Source organism: Pinus tabuliformis, chromosome 7 (assembly GCF_031772625.1).
Source record: "Pinus tabuliformis cultivar Carrire ecotype Pingquan chromosome 7, CPIR1, whole genome shotgun sequence".
NCBI classification, from domain to species: domain Eukaryota; kingdom Viridiplantae; phylum Streptophyta; class Pinopsida; order Pinales; family Pinaceae; genus Pinus; species Pinus tabuliformis.
In genome coordinates, this window is record NC_142293.1 from 1,637,963,525 (window position 1) to 1,637,986,632 (window position 23,108).

Genomic DNA, 23,108 nt, shown 5'->3' on the forward strand with positions numbered 1-23,108 from the left:
GCATTATCCATTGACTTGGAGAGGGCTAAGTGGACTATGAAATACTTGGAGCAGAGGCACAAACATCTAGAAGATCAGCAAGCTATCATGGAGTTACAAAACATTCGCGAGAATTGCCAAGCTGAACAAAGGAGGAGGATTGAGCTCACCTCGTTGGAGCAAGAGATTAATGAGGATCGGGAATCTTGGCTCGAAAGAATCAAAATCCACTTGGAGAGAGTGCTGGAAAAGGCCGATAGAGATAAAGCATTGTTGAGGCACATGGTTTTCCATTACAAGGCACGACATATGAGTTCCAAGGCACGAATAAGGAATCTAAAGGCAAAATTGAAGAAGGCGACAAAGAAGCAAAAGAGGAAAAGGGAGCATGATCGTCTTCAAATCTTGGCCGAAGCTTCTTTGGTTGAGCATGGCACTTGATGAGGCACCTTCAGCCCAAATTTCAAGGAATTTGTAGAAACTTTTGTCAATTTTGAATTTTTTGGCTTTAAAAACAGGTTTTTCTGCCCTACGCGTAGCACCACTTGGCGCGCGCTTATAATTGGGAGATCTCCAGGAGGAAAACTTTACATTTTTGGATTTTTAATCAAAATTTATGCATGCTCATGGATTACCTAAGGATTTCATCAAGTTCTGGGTTGCCTACAGGGTCAAAAACACCATAAAAATGACCTCATTGCCCCTATTTTGACACACAGGAAGCAGTCTTGGGAGATTGAGGTTTTGGAGGGGAAAATGACATCCAAATTCAGAAATTCCACTTGGGTTGGAAAGTAGACAGGTAGGGCTTTCCAACAAGCACACTTGGGCTCAATTTGGACTTCAGGAAGTGCCACAAAATCAGCTCCAAAGTGGCGCGACGCATACAGATTTTGGCGCGGTGCATAGAGAATTTTGGCCTGTTTTTCACTCGGCAGCTCAGAATGTGGCCCAGTTTTGATGAGTTTGACTTTTTGATGTAATTATTGATCTATATTGATGTAACTTAATGACTATGATGTAATTTTGGCACATATTTACTTGTTCTAGATGATTCAATCACTAAAAGGTGAAAATTAAATGAATGAATAAGTTCCATAGCATATAGGGGTAAGTTGTTTGACTACCTAGATTTCAGTTCCTTGTTTAGAATTAGTTCAAACAGCTCCTAGAATGATGAGCTCGACCCCTAGAGGCAAGGTAATGGGTTGGGCTAGTCTATATCATGTATTTTCTGAGTCATTTTCAGGGTTGGATACTTGGGATTGCTTAGCACTCTATTGTACATTTCATTTCTGCAATTTTGGCAAAGGAAAGACTAGGGTTTTGCAGCACTTGTTGGGATCCATGTGGCTCTATGTTTTGATGGTGTGTTTCTCTATGTATTTGTAAGTTCATTGATGTTATTGTGTATCCTTTCCCTTCTTTTGTCTTCTGTAATTAAACAAATGAGTAATTAAGGTAGAATTCATGGACCGCTATGCTCTGCCTGGAAATTTTGTTTAATTCTTCATGTTTTCATCTGTTTGAGGAGGAATCTTGAGACCCTCTTGCCCTCCTTGGCTCCTCATCGGTCTGATCCATCCATTCATTCAATCCAAAGCATCAAAACTACCGCCTATCTTGCCCCTACCTGAACTCTGCAAAAATCTGGCCTCATCCCCAGACCCAAAATTTGCCTTTCCCTTTTTCCAACAAAACCCCCAAAAAACTCAAAACAAATCCTTGTAATTCATACCTAGCCTAAAATTAGTTTTATTTCAGTCATCTCAAGCCCCATCGATTATATTTTGTTGAGATTGACCTGGAGAGAGCCCTCTCCTGTCCTCGTAGGGCTAGCTATGAGGCTGAGAGTGGTTTGATGTGGACCTAGAACCTTGTCTTTTTAGCCTGAGGCTTATCTAGGATCTAACACAACCATTATGGATCCTCCCTCAGTTACCTATTAATTTGGGAGGAAAAATCGTTTATCTGAATGTGATGGTAGTCTCAGGCCCTTTAGATTATAATTTACTTCTTGGGCGCGACTATGTTTATGACATGGGAGTTATTGTTTCAACACTCTTTCGAGTGATTTATTTCCTGCATGAAGGTAGAACTATCGTTGTTGACCAGATTTCATTTTCTGGTCCAAACATGGCTCCTAGTCAACCATCTTCCCTAAATGGTCTTTTTGTACCAATGGTATCATCCTTGCCACGGGTTAAGTATGTGGCAACTCATTCCATACCTACATCAACTGACGATCATTTCAGTGTTGTTGTACATCATGTACTAAGGGCATTGGAACCAGATCTATCCTTCATGACCTCTTATGAGTTGTGATCCAAGAATATGAGGATAGTTATTTTACTGTGTCAACCTCGTTAAAAAATGAAACAAGCCAATGAGGATAGTTCTTTTACTGTGTCAACCTCATTAAAAGATGAAATAGGTCCATGAGGATAGTTCTTTTACTATGTCAACCTCATTAAAAAATGAAATAGGCCAATGAGGATAGTTCTTTTATTGTGTCAACCTCATTAAAAAATGAAACAGGTCCATGAGGATAGTTCCTTGTCTTGTGTTGACCTCATTAAAAAAATGAAACAAGGAATATGAGGATAGTTCTTTTACTATGTCAACCTCATTAAAAAATGAAACAAGTCCATGAGGATAGTTCCTTGTCTTGTGTCAACCTCGTTAAAAAATGAAACAAGGAATATGAGGATAGTTCTTTTACTATGTCAACCTCATTAATAAATGAAACAAATCCCATGAGGATAGTTCCTAGTCTTGTGTCAACCTCGTTAAAAAATGAAACAAGGATTATGAGCATAGTTCCTTGTCTTGTGTCAAGCTTGTTAAAAATGAAACAAGGAATCAAAGCAGAGTTCCTTGTCTTGTGTCAAGCTCTTCTAAAATGAAACAAGGTCCCCTGGAGTAAAGTTCCAAGTTGAGTCTTTGAGTATATCTCGTAAAATTGGAGTCAAGTCTTTCACTTGATCTTGTAAATGAACCTTCATTCCATCCACCTGATAGCCACGAGTAGTCTACTTAGGTGAATGTAATGAAGCTTGGGGGGCATGCACCTAGTGGTAAAGTTAAGTTTCCCTGTAAGTTATGTGAAGGGAATCACCCCATTCACCTTTGTCCCTATCTGGACGAAGCCAAAAAGGTGTTGGATAACCGTCCTGCTTCACTGCAACGACTTCCATCTAGTTATAGGAGACTCTCCCTTTCATCATGCTGGAGGCATGTAAACTAAATTCCAAGCATAGTTTTTCGTTTCAAGCTTGTGTAAACATGAAACTAAATACAAGCATAGTTCCTTATGGTTCAAGCTTGTCTTAAAAAAATGAACCCATTTCCATTTTAACCCTTGTGATTTCCATTCTATTAGCCTTTTCTATTAGATGAGTCTTGGTTGTTTCATCCCATCGCCACCATCCCTTTGGCCGATCATACGCTTTCACTTGGTTGTTTTACCCTTTTTGAGGAATAGTTGCAATGAGTGGTCTTATTAGACAACCTCTTCACATAAATCAACATGTTTTGATAAGTTCCAACATCATTGGAACTAGTTGCTACCCTAGAAACCACTCATTCCTCAAAGTTGAGTCTTCTTTAAGCTCTTTTCAGACTCTCTAAATATGAAAAGGTTGCCAAGTGCTTGTCCTTTCCATCTTGTTAACAGATTGGAAATGATATCTCTCTTGTATTATTTTACGTTTTTTTGGACTTGAGAGATTAATTTATGAAAAATAACTTGTAGAGTTTTCTTTTTGTACCTTTTCAAACTCTCTAAACATGAAAAGGACTAAGTTATCTTTGTCGTTAAACTCGTTAAAAACATCAAATAGTGACAAACTTTTCCATCTAGACAAGACCGATTTTCACCTTCGCTAGACTCGTTAAAACATCAAATAGCAATGGATTCATCCGAAGGGTGAAATTATACAACAAGCATATGTTATCCTCCTCATGCTTGATAAAAATAAAGAGGTACTGGTCAGAAATGATTGGGGAAAATGGAAAAAGGGGAAAACCACTTTATGGTAGCAAGTTGCTCTTGAACATGACACTTTCACTCCATCACCTTGACTATCTGGGTTGTGTTATTAGCTTGATGGTTATCACACCGTTGGTCTATCATACCATCCATCACTTTGTTTTGGGTCAATGCTACCGATTCACTTTAGTGTCGCTGACATGTTCAAGAGAAGTCATTCAGTCAAAAGCCATCTTTTGCAATACCATAAACCTTCATTTTCATGACTGCCATTCCTAAACCTTGTGTCGTCAATCAGATTCCATCTCTAAAATCACTACACTCGTTTCGTGTCGTTGATGTGGGATACATCAAGGCCCTATTGCGATGAGTCACTTCTTGTCAACATCAACTCATTATCCAAAAAGTTGACTTAGAAACACCCATTCAGTACCTTGAGGCTTGCATGCATTAATGGCAGGTTTCTTGCTTTCGGAGATAGGCATACATCAGTGGCCTTTGACCAAAAGACTTTGTATGGTGTTCAACATCAAATCATCCATTCACACCATGTAGAATGTACTGCAGTACCTTGAGGATCATTATCATTATCGGTGATTTCTCTCGCATTTGTTAACAACTTACATCATCGATTGGTAATTAGATGTTGTCTTCCCATGTTTGACTTCAGATCACATATTCAAATGGTTAGACTCGTACTTGAGCGAATAGTTGAATGAGATTGAAGACCCTAGATCTAGTTTGATCCATCCAAGCTGCGGTATCAGGAGCACTAAATCATATGTATAATAGCTTTACATTGATAGTCATTCCGATCATGGGTCTATATCTGTAGATGACTATTTATGTACATGTAATGAAAATCTATAAGCTGAGCATGGGTATTCCTTCCCTCAACAATTCATGTAAAATCAAATATCATGATATATGTATTGTAATTGATGCAGGTCACCTTCCACTGTGATACCTCCTCATCACATCGAAAAGCATTTCATTCGACATTGGCATTTTTCTGACTTCATGCTTTAGGGGGCAACTGTTACAGATCTATTTGGGCACATCAAATCCCAACATCTAGATCAGTGTTTTAGGGCTCATCAAACCCTAATTTCAGTTGCTACATGCCCTAAACAAGTCACCCCTTTGAATGCCTCCTTCCCAGAAAGTTTCATGACCTAAGACATCCAGAAATGGTCTCTAAAGGGACCAACGCAGGTAGATACAATGCCAGGGTGCTCTGCAGCACAGTTAGATACACTGTCAAGGTGCTTTGCAAAGCACCTAAGCCCTCTTTAGGTTGCGCTGGGTGAATTTGAATGAAATTCGATTGGGGTTTGGGAAATATTCTTATCTCATGGAGTCATCTAGAAGTTTCCCTAACTTATCAACTCCTATGAGCTCGAAAATGGATGAGGAATGAGTTAAGGATCATCCTATCTGCTCATCCCTTCCTCCATGGAAGTAATTCTAAGTATGGAAGGCCATTCAATGTCACCATTTGTGACAAAACTTCCTTCATCCTCCTATAAATTGACCACTCATCTAAGTGATTAGGGGTTGGTTGGATTATGTTGAATTGTAAGGAGATAATGTTGCTATGAGACTTGAATTTAGAGCAAATGATGTGATGCCACAAGCTTGTCTTGCTTTTGATGTGATGTGGATGGGATTCAAGTTGGAGGAATGACTTTGAATTAGACATTGATGGTTGTAATTCCTTCTTCTATCTAATAAAGTGTTTGAACTTTTTTCCATATTTGTGTTCTTTCATAATGCTTATATGTATGAATTGCTTATGATTCCTTTCATTTATATTTAATGGATTGTATGCTTCGATTAGTTTTCATCTTCTATTGTATTGACAGGGTACTTTTCAAGCGGTTTAAGTATGGGAAGGAATGACAGAATCAATACAAGGACGACGAGAGAAAAGCGGAACTACAGGTAGGCCTTTTATCCTCTCTTCTTATCTATTGCTTATATAGAAAGTCTAAAACACTTTAAATTGTTGTTCTAGGTGCAACTAGTTGTCTAGTGAATTAGTATTTATTTGTAAATGTTAAATTCTCCAAGACAGGGTGTAGGTTTTAACCCCATGTGGAAATTACCTGCATACGAATTCTAAAACACGGAAAATAAACAATGTGAGAGCATAAGACATAAAACACATATAAACAGATATTTTCCCCTGGATCCCAAAACCAAGACTACCAGCTTGATTTTTCATTATGTTCCTTTCAATGTTATAATACATATTTATACATGCCGAAGCATCCAATACCATGGAATGAAAACCATCATGTCCAAAACCATGGACCGAAAACCATCGCGTCCAAAAACATGTGCTAAAATCATGCACAAAACCATAGGTGGGTTCGCCCAACCTAACATAGGTTCCAAAACCAAAAAATTTCAGGGCGTTGCACCAGAACCCATAGAGTGGGGTTACCTGCATCCCTCAAACCCCCTGTGACCCCACCCCACTGTGTGGTCACAGGGGGTTTGAGGGATGCAGGTAACCCCACTCTATGGGGTCTGGGGCAGCGACCTGAAAATTTTTGGTTTTGGAACCTATGTTAGGTTGGGCAGACCCATCTATGGTTTTGTGCATGATTTTCGCACATGTTTTTGGATGTGATGGTCTTCGGTCCATGGTATTGGATGCTTCGGCATGTATAAATATGTATTATAACATTGAAAGGAACATAATGAAAAATCAAGCTGGTAGTCTTGGTTTTGGGATCCAGGGGAAAATATCTGTTTATATGTGTTTTATGTCTTATGCTCTCACATTGTTTATTTTCCGTGTTTTAGAATTCGTATGCATGTAATTTCTGTATGGGGTTAAAACCTACATTTGGTATCATAGCTGTTTTGGCTTCAAGGGGATGCCTTTTTTGCTGAGGGGTTTTTCTTGGGCCTGTGGTAGACCCTATTTAGTGGGAGATCTGAGAGATCAATTTTGGTGGTGAAAGATGATGGCGAGCAGTGGAAAGATAGAGATCGAGAAATTTAATGGTCAGAGTTTTGAGTTGTGGAAACTCAAGATGGTGGATCTGTTGGTGGATAAAGATTAGTGGATCATGGTAGATCTGGGTACTAAACTAACGTGAGTGTCTGATGAACAATGGAAGAAGTTGGATCGGAACACAAAGAGCACAATATGATTGTGTGTCTTAGATTTAGTATTGCTGAATGTATCAGGGGAAGCTATGGCGAAGGCTTTGTGGGACAAGTTAGGTACTTTATACCAATCTAAGTCTCTAGTGAATAAATTGTTCTGATGGAAAAAGCTGTAACCTGAGGATGAAAGATGGAGACTCAGTGACAGAGCATCTGAATGCATTTAATACTATGATAAGTTAGTTAGCATCTGTTGATATTAAAATTTCAGATGAAGATAAGTGCATCAGTTTGTTGTGTTCTCTACCAGATTCATGGGATAGTCTGGTTATTGCAATAGGTAGCAATGCAATTGCCTTGCAGTTTGATGAAATAGTCTCATCCTTGTTGACGGAGGAGATGAGATAGAAAAATATGGAGAGCCAGAATGGTGATTCCTTGTCTGTACGAGGATGGTCCCAGAACATAAATAAAAATAAGTCATTGAGTGGGAGATCTAAATCTCCAGGAAAACCTGTAAAGGCGGTGTGCTGGAAATGCAGAAAGGAAGGGTACTACAAAAGGGACTGTAAATCTAAAGCTCCTGACAAAGGAAAGGGATCTGATGATTCTCCTTCTACAGAAGTGAAAACCACCTTAAATGAAGGTGGTGATGTGTACTTGGCTTCTTCAAGTACACATGTAGATCATGAGACATGGGTGATTGACTCACGTGCATCCTTTCACTTCACTCCCCATATAGAGTGGTTCTGCGCGTATGAGAAATACGATGGTGGTGATGTCTTCTTAGGGGATGATAGGAAGGTTAGAATCATTGGTCACAGAAAAGTAAAGTTGAAGTTTCAAGGTGGAAGGGTTAGAACACTTCCGAGTGTCCTACAAATTCATGCATTGGCCAGAAACCTGATTTCTGTAAGCAAGCTAGATGATGCAGGTGTAAAAAGAGTGTTCGAGAAGGATACCTGCAAGATGGTTTGGGTAGCACTGGTATTGATGTGGGGAGTTCAGATTGGAACTTTGTACAAGCTGCAAGGTAGCACTATTGTTGATGGGTGCAATAGTTCTGTGGTTCCTGAAAGTGGAGTAGAAAATCTAGTGGTCTCTGGAGAGAAGACCATGCTGTGGCGTCAAAGGCTTGGACATATTGGAGAGAAGGGCCTTCGAATACTTCATGGTAAAGGTATGGTAGAAGGTATGAGTAATAGCTCTCTGGATTTTGATTTCTATGAAAATTGTGTATATGGGAAGCAGAATCATGTGAGTTTCCCCTCTGGTGGTAAGAGAACGAAACAGATGTTAGAGCTTGTGCACAATGATGTGTTTGGACCTGTGAAGGTTCCATCACTCGGTAAGTCTGTGTACTATGTATCATTTATAGATGACTTCTCAAGGAATACATGGATATATTTCCTTAAGAAGAAATCTAAAGTCTTTGTCAGGTTTAAAGAATTCAAGGCTTTGGTGTAAAACTAGACAGAGAAGAAGATAAAGGTGCTGAGGATAGATAACGGTGGAGAGTTTTGCAGTAAGGAATTTGAAGAATTCTGTAAGAAGTGTGGTATAGCACGGTAGAAGACTACTCCATATACACCTCAACAAAATGGAGTTATAGAAAGAATGAATAAAACATTGATGGACAGGGCAAGAAACATGCTCAGTGTTGCCGGTTTAGGATAGGAATTCTGGGTAGAGGTGGAGGAGACAACGTGTTATCTGGTCAACAGATCACCTTCATCAGCGTTGGAGGATAAAACTCCACAAGAGGTATGGACTGGTAAGAAACCCTCTCTTTCACATCTAAGGGTATTTGGATGTGATGCATATATACATGTTCCAAAGGAGAAACGAACCAAGTTGGATAGTAAATATAAAAAGTGCATCTTTATTGGGTATAAGGATGGTTTAAAGGGTTATAAGCTTTGGAACCCGGTAATAAGGAAGGTTGTGTACAACCGAGATGTGTTGTTCAGAGAGGTGAAAGATGTTATTAAACATGAATTCCAACCAAAGGAACCTGAGAAAATAGAGTTTGAGCTAAAGGAGGAAGAATCAAACTCTACAGCAGAGGAGGAATCAAAAGATGAAGAGCCACAAACTCCAGGTGTGAGAAGATCAGTTTGAGAAAGAAGGAAACCAAAAAGGTATAGTCCATCTGCTTTCTGTTCAAATTTTTCTTTATCTATTACTGATGATGATCCCAGAATTGTGAAGGAAGCAATAGATTCAAAGGATGGAAAATTCTGGAAAGAGGCCATGGTTGATGAAATGGCATCTTTGCATAAAAATGAGGCTTGGGATCTGGTGGAGTTGCCAGCTGGAAGGAAACCCATTGGCAACAAATGGGTGTTCAAGAAGAATTCAAATGCAAAAGGAAAGGTGGAGAAATACAAAGCTCGGTTGGTAGCAAAAGGTTATTCCCAGGTGTCGTGAATTGATTTTGGTGATATTTTTTTCTCTTGTTGCCAAGGTAACTTCTATTAGATTACTTTTATTTGTTGCTGCTACTTTCGATTTTGAGGTAGAACAAATGGATGGGAAGACAACATTTCTTCACGGGGATTTGGAAGAGGAAATCTACATGAAGCAACCTAAAGGTTTTGCGGTGAAGGGTAAGAAAGAACTGGTATGCAAGTTAAATAAGTCTCTGTATGGGTTAAAATAGTCACCAAGGACGTGGTATCAGAAATTTGATACATTTATATGGGGACTTGGCTTCACCAGAAGCAAAGCAGATCACTGTGTGTATTTTAAATTAATTGGTGACCATGTTATTTATCTAGTCTTGTACGTGGAAGATATGTTGCTGGTTGGAAATGACAAAGAAATTATCCAGGATTTGAAGACCCAATTGTCCTCCAAATTCGACATGAAAGATCTTGGTGATGCAAACTATATTTTGGGCATGGAAATTAAAAGAGATTAGGCAAAGAGGAAGCTCTGGTTAAACCAGAAGAAGTATGTCGAGACAATATTGCATAGATTTAATATGGAGGATAGTAAACCGGTGAAGGTTCCTACTCCTGTAGGTGTAAAGTTATCTGTTGAAAAGTGTCACAAGACACAAGAAGAGGAAGAGGACATATCCTATGTTCCATATGCAAGTGCAGTCGGTAGCCTGATGTATGCAATGGTATGTACTAGACCAGACATTGCACATGCAGTGGGAGTATTGAGCAGGTTTATGTCAAAACCAGGATATGAGCATTGGAGAGCAGTGAAGTGAGTTTTCAGGTATTTGCATGGCATTAGTGATTATGGTTTGTGCTACCAAGGAAGACAGGGATTGGACATAGTGTTGGATATTCGTGGTTTTTTTGATGCAGACTAGGCTGGAGATCTGGATCAGAGAAGATCTACAAGTGGGTATGTGTTTAACCTATTTGGAGGTGCAGTTAGTTGGATCAGTAAGAAACAATCTATAGTGGCACTATCAACTATAGAGGCAAAATACATGGCAGCCACTCATGCAAGCAAGGAAGTAGTTTGGTTGCAAAGATTGTGTTCAAGTATGGGGTTAATACAGGGAGCTATAAGGATAGAATGTGACAACCAAAGTGCAATTTTCTTAGCAAAGAACCCTGCTTACCATTCAAAGACAAGGCACATTGATGTTCAGTATCACTTTGTGAGGGATATGATAGAAAACAAAAAGGTTTTGCTGGTAAAGGTGGACACTTTGAAGAATAATGTAGATGCATTGACAAAATCTATGAGCTCTGAGAAGTTCTCTTGGTGTAGAGAAATAGTGGGCATTTCAAGGTTGGATAAATGACTAAGCTCTCTTGTGGCCCCCTGTGGAAAGAAAACAGCAAGTGGGAGAATGGTATCAGAGCAAAATTTACCTACATCCCTCAAACCACCTGTGACCCCACCCCGCTATGTAATCGACCAAATGAAGGGGGTGCTTTGCCCCCCTTTTAACCCCCTGGTTAACTACATGGGCTAGTCGTGGAAAGAATATAACACAACCCAAGATAGGGAAGAAGCAAAGCTATAAACCATTCGCAATGTTGACCATTTGTGAGCTGCATTTTAGCTTCTCAAATCACACACTTCAACCTTTGATCTAATTCCCAATGTGTCTCATCAAACCTCATTGTGATCTCCTTGAATCCAAATACTGACTATGATTTTGACTTAGGCTTGCTAAACTCCTTGTTTAGAGCTGCCTTAGTATCTGCTAGCGATGCAAGAGGTTGATCAGAACAAAATTTAATATACCAAGTCGGCCCATGATCCTGCAGAGCGGTAACCAACTATGCCTTCTTTATATTATCATCAATAATCTTCTGCGCAGTCCACACAACATCTGCAACAAACCAAAACTGCTTTGTATCCTCACTTCCAATGACTTTGAAAATCGGTAACTTCATCATGTTCACCATGGAGGATGGTGGTGGTGGAGGTGGAGGTGTGGGCAAAGGCATATGTGGTGCAGGTGGAGGTGTTGGCAAAGGCATATGCGGTGGAGGTGGAGGCGGAAGTGGAGTGGATGGGTGATGTGTCCGAGGAAACCCCTGAGTGATTAGCTAAACAACGCTTCACATCGGAGTTCGTTCCACCCCTTTGTCGTCACTCACAAGGGGGTCTAATCTAAGGACTATACTCGGTCCTGATCCTTCACGATTTCTAAAGATCCACCCACTTCACATAGATCCGAACATCAAGGCAATGACATAACCCGTTTTTTCACACAACAAAATCTTAATCCAGGTATTCAAAGATCTTAAATACTTACCTCGTGGTCCCTTAAAAAACATTTGATTCACTTTGTTGTAGCTGACTAAAGTATCAACTGTGAAATCTGTAACAAATTCTCCTATAATTCGATCGAGCCAGTGATCAACAACCCGCACGATCTTATCTTCATAAGCTTCCAATCTTCACACTAACTCTAGAGTCCACACTATTGGATTGTCAAGCTTCCAATCTTCACACTAACTCTAGAGTCCATACTATTGGACTGTCAAGCTTCCATCTCCCTTGGTCGTCTGCCAACTTAGATAACCACTCGTATAATTTGATCAGGAAGGCGTAGAAGAAAATTTCGTGAATTTCTATATACAAATATCTATCCAACCACTACTCCTTTGACAAGCACGGATTCTTGTTTTCCTACGCTACGGATTCTTGAATCTTCTTGTGCAACCACTTTTCAATTTCCTTCTTGGTCGAATTCCAGTGATGCAACATCACACATCTCCTTAAGCAGATCTCGGCCCTGGCAACAAAATAATTTGTTGGCTTATGTGGTACTGACCCAAGTTCAGAGTTAATTGCGCCAAACAAAACCCTACAGTACCGGCCCTTTCAGCAACATCCCGCCTAGAGTAGGATAAAGTCTCACCCAAAGTTGTATAGTGGGATGCTGGAACCAATTTTTTTCATCCAAAGATCGGTGTGATGTCTTTTAGTGCCCTAGACCTGCCTCTGAGTAGATCTATAAGCCCCTAGGTCTCGGTACTGGAACTCCCTTTAAACAACATCTAGACCTTTGCAAAGGTCTACGATTGGTCTTTGCGAACCCTTAATAGTCAAATCATCCACTTACGTGCATCAGAAAATAACCCTAGATCTGAGCTCATGCATACTACTTCATTATTTAATAAACATAATAGAATGTATCACAATCTTGGTGAAAGTACTTAACATACATTGCGTACAGTTATTCAGACTTATTCCATAGAGTCGAGCATTATTAGGTCGATATTTCATAAATACATTATTCATCCACAACATATATCACAAGCATAAATAAATAGAGATGAACAGATATACACAAGAATTCATCAATAATCTTCTTTATTGATCTTCAGTTCAGGTTTAAAGACTCAAAACTACCCTGCGCACTCAACTGCGGGGGTCTGCGCACTTAGCTGCAGAATCTACCTACGCCTATACACACTAAGCTGTAGAGCCTTTCTCTCCTATTTGACCCACTCTCTGCGCTATCTTCTATTGACCCATTACTAACATCATCTTCATTATCTTATGCCTTAGACTCTCTAAGACACACCTATTTACAATCCCATGGTTTGTGAACCATGGGTGGATCTCAAAGCCGACTTAACTTTACATAAACAAGGGGATAAAATCCCTTTTATTCCTAACCATCTACATGCTCTACATCCACAAATTGCAAAGACTTTACATTATTTACAAAAAATAAATCAAAACTTGGGTTACTTTAACCCTAAAATTGACCCCGGGGACCCCATCCTGACACATATAAATATGAAACTATTCAAAAGTTTTCCTTGAAGTAGTGCTTGATTTATGCCCTAATGACTTCATTGTTTAAGAATTTAGACTCATCATTTTTGTAGGTAGGGTTTTCTATCTGTTTAGTCAATTCCTTGCATTTGACTTTTGGAATTTCTGACATTTAGCTTTATTTTTTCCGGTTTTCCCAACAAAAGTAATTTATGTCCCAAGTGTTAAGAATAAGAAAAATCCCCATAGATTTTGAAGTTATCCTAGAAGGTCAAATTCTAAGTTTGTATTTTTTTGTTTTCTTCATCTATTCTTTATGGAAAAGGAGGTGTTAAAGGTGGGCTGGGAATATAAATCTCCTTTTCTTTTATTTCATCACCCTCATTGGGTTCAGTGATTATAGGAGGAGCGGTTGTAATAACCCTTCTGACCTCAGATTTATGCCTTGCGGACCACCTTTAGTGTGCATTACAATATCTCTATCAATCTTTGGACCAAGAGAAGGAAACTGACCTTTAAAAACAATAACAGTAAAAAGTACATAATAAGCTTCAGGACTGAATTTGAAAGAATTAATGATATGGGTAGCTGCAACCTATTGGTTTTGCATGGCTGTTGGCATATTGTGACCATGGTTTACTTCCAATAGAAGATTTTCTCCTATGAACTCAACCAGTATCGAAGTAAATCAGTTTAGAAACTTATTCGAAAGAATATATATTATAAACCAGAGGCCACTATAAATTGCATACCAACGTTTTATGGATTTGTTGCCATATACAGGTTGAATGAAAATTATAGGGATTTATTGAACCACCCAACATAATATCGACTCTCAAGTTTTAAGTAGATATCATTTAAGTTAATTCAACATCATTTTTCCTTGATCTCTTTCTTGAGTAAGCAAACTGTAGATCTATGTAAGCTTAGATCAAGTAGTATCAACAATATTCTTAGTTGGGTAGCATATGAATTTTCTCCTACAAATGATAACTTCGGGAAGGGATAGGATTACATTCTACAACAAACTATGAAGGCTTTGGGATTTTTAAGATTTGAGGGAAAAAATTGTTTTAGAGGACAATACCCATACGTTTCCTCCATTGGGTCTATCATACGAGAGTCTGAAGGTGTTTATTAGTCCTCATATGAATGAAGATGTGATACTTATTCTTCTTGTGTTGCTTTGCATAGTCATATGTCTTGCAAGGCTATTTTGCATCGTTCTGTGGCACAACATTTGGCGGTCACAAAATAATTTTATGGCCACCAGACTCGCTAATACTAGCATGACGGATAAATCCATAAAAGCACTCCCCTATGTGATCTATGGATAATCGATGCCATAGCTTGCAACAGAGTGCCTCTCTGATTGGTGGAATTCGAGGAGGGTGAAGTTGTTAGGGTCTTGCCGTGGTGCAACCATGGGTTCCATATGAAATGTGTAGACAAATGGTTTCAATCTCACTCTTCATGCCCTACTTGTAGGCATTATCTTTTGGATCCTGGTTGTAAAAAACCAGCAAAACAGACACAGCCCAACAAATCGGATGCCCGTGTGATTCATCAATTGAGACCAGTGCAAGAATCATTCGAGCTCATGGACATAGAGTGTGGGGGGTAAGCAATAAAAATGTCCTTATGGAAGGAAATACTTAATTGACCAAATTGTTTGATGACGATATCATATACCTGTGATCATGAATTTCCACTGTGATCGAACTAATCTCCAGGTACCCACTGTATAAATTAAATTAAGATGGAATACTTTTAGATAGAAAAATGATCACATTAAATCATCAGCTTCTTGAATCATGATGACTTGGTCGGTGGAATATGTGTTTCTCTCTATGTATGTCCAAAGTAATATAACCATCACAGAAAATCCCAATAAATAGAAGAACATCCCCATCAAAGTAAGGAAAATCAAATAAGGAAGAAGTCCCATAGAAAGAGATGAAGCATGCAAAAAGAGATGATTCATGTTTTCCCTGGAGAAACACCTTTACATTCAAAGTTGGAGAATGTGCATGGTGGATGTAAAGCCAATGGTATCCCTTCATATGTGACACCTCACAAACCTACGCCAGAGCCAAGATGTTGGTCAGGGGATCTCCTCCAAAAGTAAAGACAACAAACAAAATATGGGTGGACATAGGAACATAACTAATAACCAGTCTATCGGTCAGGTTTCTGATAACAAAGGACTCTACGAAAACATTATAGCATATTGCTTAAGCTAATGTAAAGATTTTTAAGAGGCTTGAAATAAAAACTGGACCTAGAAAGTTATAAAAGTCTCACCTTCCTAGTATAAGATACAAACTATTATTAACACCAGAAAATAAAAATACAGCCACAACGAAGAGTACTTTAAACATCGTCAGAACTAAGAGATTCTAGAACCGTATAAGTTTGGATAATACCTTGATCCTTGCACTTTGTATACACTTCATTTAGCTCAGTATCATTATAATTAGCAAAATAAAATTACAATAGAAAGGTATGCTCTATCACCAAGTTATATGGCATTTTCATGAGAGGAATCCTTACCTACTAATGTAGTTAAATTTAACTTAATTTAAAATTAATGTCCAGTGCAGACCATGGGACTGGAACCCAAAGGAGTACATTTCTCCTTTAGGCTTATAGTGAGCAAGTGGTAAGGCAACTCTAGGCTTATAGTGACTGAGTGCTAAGGGAACTCCATGGATTACAAAGAAGCAATAAATCACGACCTCAGATCAAAAAAGGCCCTTTTATCCCAATAAAAGGATCATAACCATCAAATAAAAGCCTAATAAAAGGAAGAACATCCCCATAAAAATAAGGAAAATGAAATAAGAAAGAAGTCCCAAGAAAGAGTTGAAGCATGCAGAAAGAGACAATTCATGTTTTGCCCTAGAGAAACACCTTTACATTCAAAGCTGGAAAATATGCATGGTGGATGTAAAGCCAATGATATCCCTTCATATGTGACACCTCACAGACCTACCCCAGAGCCAAGATGTTGGTCAGGCTCCAGTGTTTTAGAATTTTGTAAGATCAATCTAAAGGCCATTCTGCACAAAAATAAATTAAGATGTAAGATTTTTCCCTCCTAATGAATTTGTTAAGCCTGTAGTCAGAATAAATATTTCTATTCTTAGCAATAATTTTGAAGTATATCGTTTAAGTCCCCCAAGACAGGTGCTCATATTAGCCATTTGTCTCAACCATTACGAGAACATGTTGATGAGATGTCTGATGCATTAAAAGTTAGGGTTTGATGGAAAGTTGAGGTCACTCTAGGTTTAAATTCAACAACATTCTCTGGGTTCAATGTTGATATCTACTCCTTAGACTATTCAAATTTGCTGCCTCTACGAAATCTCTTCACAAATGTATTGAACTCTATTTCTAGATTCTCTATGATGAGATCTCATAGTGGGTTCATACAACGTTTCCGAAAATATTGTTGCAAATGATTTAAAATTAACATCAATTGATGGCACAGAGACATATCATACTAGGAATCCATAACTCTTAAAACCTCATCCCACAAGAAATATTTTTTTTTTCCAAATTAAGTTGCACAAGACTACATCAAATATGACACCTTATTGTTTCACATCTTTTTGGTGTTTTATTCTTTCAATTTTTGGATTAGCAGAATTTCAGATAAGGTATTTGCAGAACTTCAGATAAGGTTTTTTGGTGATTGTGGCATCTACAAAAAGATAATTCAGATGAGTTGAGGACCCACAATTGGAAAATCCAGTGCCTGCACTTGCCCTATAGACATATCGTTGAAAACTGAATCATTTCAAATGCCCTTCACTCTCACTGCCTTCATCAATATTAAATGTTAGTCTGAAATGAATCTTATTGTATTAAGGTTATAGTTTCATTGAACAGATGATGAGATTATTTAAAGTTGGATTATAAATAAATAAATTCATCTAAATTGTTTAAAAATAAGAAACAATAAACCTTAGAATAATATATGAAAACATGTTCACATACACAACAAAAACTGCATGGATAATAGATAACCTCTATATGACAATACTATTATTTACAAAATATCCATATTATTGCAACTATGACTCATTATCACCCACCACCTTGCTTTCAAAAATGTCCATTCACATGTTGTTCTTCTTCCACACTTTATACCTTATGACGTTTCTTTTGCAACATCTAATATAACTAATTTTAACACTTAAAATTTAGAATTAAGATGTTTTTAATATTTTAAAATTTATTTTACTATAATTTAATCTCTATTTGAATGGTATAAACTAATGCAGTTGTCTATAATGTGACTTTTTGGAAGCCTTTCCAGTGGGTTTTTCCAGTCAAAATCCGGCAACAATTTTAGGTTTTTTGAGTAATACTGACCAGGGTTTTTTGACTGAGCTCGAGGAGGTCCCTGCGCATGCCCTGTGCAGCCCTGGACCTCGCCCTCGGCCTCCCTGCGTTGCATGTAGTGGTTGGCCCCTGCGCGTTCATCTTGGAGAGCCTTGTGCAGCCAATCAGACTGCTCACTCTGACCGCCTCAAGATCGGATCGGCGACCGAGCTCGAGGAGGTCCCTGCATGCCTGTACAGTCTCGTTCTTGGCCTCCCTGTGTTGCATGCAGTGGTTGGCCTCGTGGATCGCCCTGCGTAGTCGATCGGACTCCCATCCTGATACCTGAGCCTCTGCATGCAGCGGTTAATGGATGCTGCTAGGTTTTGACCCCCCAGCTCCTGGGATTTTCAATGGAGGGGTTGGGCTCCCCTCAGTCCCCGCCTCCCCCGCCGAGATTGCCAGCTGAGGCCTTCTCCCAGCTCCTGGATGGCCTCCCAAAGAAGAGGACTTCAGATGCAGTGAAGTTTGTAAAAAAATTAGATGAAATCCCGGTGATCTCTCTTCCTCCTGAAACCCCAATCCAAGTCGCATTGTCGTTAGCTGAGCGGGCTCTCATCGGCCAGTTTACGAGTTTATGGCCATCTCCAAAATCCACCGAGAGCTGGGTTAATAGAAACTGGGCGCCGCTTATCAAAGAAAATGTCACCTCATACTTTCTGGGAAGGGGATTTTTCCTATTCGAATTCACATCAAAAGAAGACAAGGAGCTGATCTTCCAAAATGACCCCTATTTCATGGGTCCTCATGGATTGTACCTAAACAATTGGACCCCGGACTTTGATCTGACAGTCGACGTGCCCAAAGCAGTCCCGGTATGGGTCAGGCTCCCAAATCTCCCGGTTCACTGTTGGAACTGGGACTCATTGAGACATATTGGAAACGCCCTGGGGAAATTCATAGACCGAGCTAACAACAAAGATCAATATGACTGCGCCAGGATTTGCGTAGAGGTGGATCTGGAGGAAGGATTACTGGAGGCCGTTACCTTAAAGGTCGGAAGTTGGATGCACCTTCAGAAATTGGATTATGAATAGCTGCCCTTCAAATGTCGGAAATGCCATGTCTATGGGCATTTCGCTAGAGATTTCCCTTCCATCAATGAGATAGTGCAAGGGAAGGAGGACGGATGGAACCAAGTCAAGAGATCCAAAGCTCACCCTAAGAATCAGAAATCGGGAGGCCCTTCTGGCAAAGGGAACCATCAGAATACTGCCCACCAGATTCCAACCAAGACTGCGTCAGAAAACAAATTCGACCCTCTGAGTTCGCAAACAGAGGGCACCCAGGAGATCGAGATCCAAAAAGAAACAGAAATGGTCCAGGAGACTGAAGTCCATAAATCAGCTCCTCCAGAAAAAGGTAACCCCTCTCCCTCCATCAAAGATCTCAACGGCAAGAATCTAGTAGGGGAGGAAGAAGAACCTGAAACTGAAGAATCAGAAGAGGAAGGGGAAATAGGTGAGTCTCAAACCTCAGTAAGAAGATCTACCAGAGGACGGAAAACAGACAAAGAAAAAAGGGAGCATGAGACCTACAGAGAAAAACTACAGGGCAGCCAACCAACATTGGAAAAACTGTTGGCACCAAAGTCAAAGATGTTGAAAAGTCAGATCCAAGGCTCCAAGGGAGCCCATCAGAAACAAAAATAATGAAGATTATCTCCTGGAACTATAGAGGTATGGGGAGCAAAACTAAGGAAGAAGCAATCAGAAATTTAATCAGAACAGAAACCCCAGACATTCTTCTGGTCTAGGAGACAAAGTTGGAAGACACTGTCTTCATCCAATCAAGTAAGAAAATCTGGTATAAAAGTGAAGCAATAGCAATCTCTGCCCGGGGAGCCTCGGGAGGAATTGGCACTGTATGGAATATGAGTAAATTTGCAGTCCTATTTGAGGTCAGAAATTCCCACTGGTTACTACTGAAAATGCATAATTTAGTCACCAAGGAAATTTTTTGTCTTTTTAATGTTTACTCTCCCATAATCGCTAGGGATTTTTTTTTTTTGGGATTCCATAAGACAACAAGCTGATTTGGTAAACATGGAGAATATCATATGTTGGCATTATGATACAAGTGTTGTCCTTGATGGCAACTCACTCAGAGACAGGTACAAGTGATGGCAACTTGATCAGAGGGCAGATCTCAGTACAACAGGACAAGAAAGAGATATACGCAGGTTCATTAAGGAAAACCAACGTGTACATGTAGGTTGGCTTCAGTAAAAGCGCGTACGTGTGAAAAGTACCTTTGGTTCCGTGGCGGTTAGTCCTTGGAAGTTGTGCCTATGGTTTTGGACCATGGTGTCTCGATGGGCGTGTCGATCCCTAGTTTTGAAGTTGATGGTATTGTGTTACTATGGTTTTGGTCCGTGGTATTGTGAAGTGCCTAAGGCTATATAAGGAGAAGATCATTAGGCAAAGAGTGGAAGCAATGTGTGTCTGATGAAGTGAGAAGATCTGGTATTGCTGGTTAACTGTTCGGGATGCTTGGCAAGGGTCGGATCTGACAGCGAAGGTATAAGTAATTATTTCTAGATCTGCACGCGGGTTGCCTTTGGAGAAAGTGCGTATACACGCGGTTTTGGTATATCGAAGTAGCGTATGCATAATAAGATTTGATATTTCAAGTTGCTGTTGATTCTGGTGGTTGTTGCAGAGTTCTGGGCTCTGGTTTGTGTTCTGTGTTCTTGATGACAGGGTTTTAGTGATTCAGTATTGGGTGATCTAGAGAATTGTGATGCAAGTATAAGTTGATGATTGTATTGCAACAGTGTTTGTTTTATACTCATGGATCCAGTCTGAAAATTGATGAAACGTGGTCCCTGTAGGAAAGAAGGTTGTAGCCTTCTGTAGGGTCAGCAGCTACGTACTAGTAAATGGATCGGCTAGTACAAGAGCTGAGGGGGTTGTAGCTCCCTTCCAAAAGCAGTTGGAAAACGAGAGAGGGTTGTAGCCCTCTGTAGGTTGTAGCCTGCGTACTGGTATAAGACTTGCACCAGTACAAAAGATTGTAAACTGAAGTTTCTTATTAAAGAAAGAAAGAGACGACTTGCAGCAGGTGGTTTTCACCCACATTGGGTTTCCACCTTATATCATGGTGTTCATGTGTGTGGCTTTTATGTGATGATTTGTTCTGTTATACTGCACCTGTTTACTGTCAATGTGGTTAATAATGTTCTGATGCATTTACTGAAGATAAGCTAATTGAATCATAAGATTTCTGGATATACGCTAGTTGCTTTAGACACAGTAGCGTGTACACGCTGGTTCACTTAACTGAAGTAGCGTATATGTTTCTGAGCATGAAATTCGAAAAGTTTTATTGATCTGATAATACTGATTCACCCCCCCTCTCAGTATTATTTCCAACATCATAATAGTTGGAGATCTCAATCTCACTCTCCATTCTTCCGAAAAAATGGGAGGCAGCATAGTACGAGATCCAACAAGGGAATAGGCGGAGCACATCTTGTAGGATTAGGACATGCTGGATATCAAACCCTCTTCCGGTAAGTACTCTTGGTCAAATAAAAGATTAGGCCTAGGCCATATAGCTGCCAGGCTAGATAGATTCTTTATTCAAAGTTCCTTTTTGCTGCTAGGCCTAGAACCACGAATGCTCATCCTTCCTAATAGCATTTCGGACCATAAGCCCATTAAACTTGAGCTTCTAACCCATCTGGATATGGTCCCTATCCCTTTCCACTTCAGCTCGCTTTGGATTAAGGAGCCAGCCTTCATGCAAATTTTCAAGGACAGTTGGAACCAGGCGGTCAAAGGCTCGCCTTTCTATATATGGGAAGAAAAGCTTAGAATATTAAAAGGGGATCTCAAAAGATGGGCAAAAACTCTGTCTAATCCGACCACAGACAGAAAATCCTTGAAAATCTTGTTGGATTCCCACCAAAAGAGCATGGAGAAGGGCACTATTACTAAGGAGGAGATTGATTAGGAATGTCACTTGCAGCAAAGCTATCACAAGGCCTGCCTAGCTGAAGAAGAATTCTGGAGGCTGAAATCCCGCAATCTCTGGCTCAAAGCTGGGGATAGGAATACTGCCTTTTTTCACAAACAAACCCTGGTAAGGAAATGCTATAACTCTATTTATGAGATCAAAGCAGATAATGTCATTCATAAAGATTTTGAATATATAAAGAAAACAATGTTTTTACACTTCCAAAGCTTGTATAGTGAGGACAAGGATCTGAATCAAAACTCAGATTTGCTAGATGTTGTACCCTCTATAATAAATCAACAAACAAAGGAATCTTTTGAGGCCAAAATCACCAAAGAGGAAGTGGAAAAATCCCTTTTTGATATGGATCTGGATAAGGCCCCGGGGCCGGATGGCTTCACAGCTAGATTTCTCCAAGTTTGCTGGCTGATTATAGAAAAGGACTTGCTCAGAATGGTGCAAAAATCTCAGAACATCCAGAAGATAGGAGGCAGCACAAATTCTGCTTTCTTAGCCCTTATTCCCAAGGAAAAAGGCGCCAACACCTTCAAGAGATTTCGCCCGATTTCTCTATGTAACATCAGATACAAATTAATTACCAGAATAATAGCAAATCGATTGAAGCCAATCCTTCACAAAATAATCCCTGAGAATCAAGGAGGCTTCATTCAAGGAAGGAAAATCATGGATAATTACCTTCTCGTCCAGGAGGCAATTCATTCAAGTCTTCTCTGTAAAGAGAAAGGTACGACAATCAAACTCGACTTAGCCAATGCATTTGATAGAGTAAATCATAGTTTTTTGTTAAATGTTATGAATAAATTTGGGTTTGGAGAAAAGTTCATTAAATGGATATGGGCATGCATCTCGAAGCCATGGATCGCCCCATTAGTGAATGGAAGAGCCACGAATTTCTTCAAAGCTTCGAGAGGACTAAGGCAGGGGTGCCCTCTATCCCCTCTGCTTTTTGTCATCCAAGCTGCCGTCCTCAGTTTCCTGCTAAACAAAAAAATGCAAGATCAAGATATTAACTGATTGTGCATCGCAAGAGGGGAAAAAAACATAAACCATGCACTGTTCGCGGACGACACCCTACTTCTGGGCCCTGCCACGCTCTCCTCTGCATCAAAATTCAAAGGGGTTTTAGATGACCTCAACAAGGCTACAGGTTGTGCTGTAAATAAGAGAAAATGTCATATATACAGTTGGAACATTACACCAAGGGCATTGTCTGATATCTCAAGAGGCTTGGGCTTTGCAGCCTCTTCTTCTTGGGCATCGTTCAAATACTTGGGACTACCTGTGCACAACAAAAAACTATCATGCAAACACTGGCTTCCACAGTTGGAAAAATTCAAATAAAAAATCCAAGCCTGGGGCTACACTTGGTTAAACACTGCTGGGAAATCAGTTTTAATCAAATCAGTGTTACACAGTCTCCCACTATTCC

The 23,108-nt window shown here is 39.6% G+C and overlaps 1 pseudogene; it reads left to right on the forward strand.

Moving 5' to 3' along the window:
• Window positions 1-17,959, forward strand: part of LOC149254642 (uncharacterized) — a 74,586-nt pseudogene extending 56,627 nt beyond the window's left edge.
• The last annotated feature ends 5,149 nt before the right edge of the window (window positions 17,960-23,108 follow it).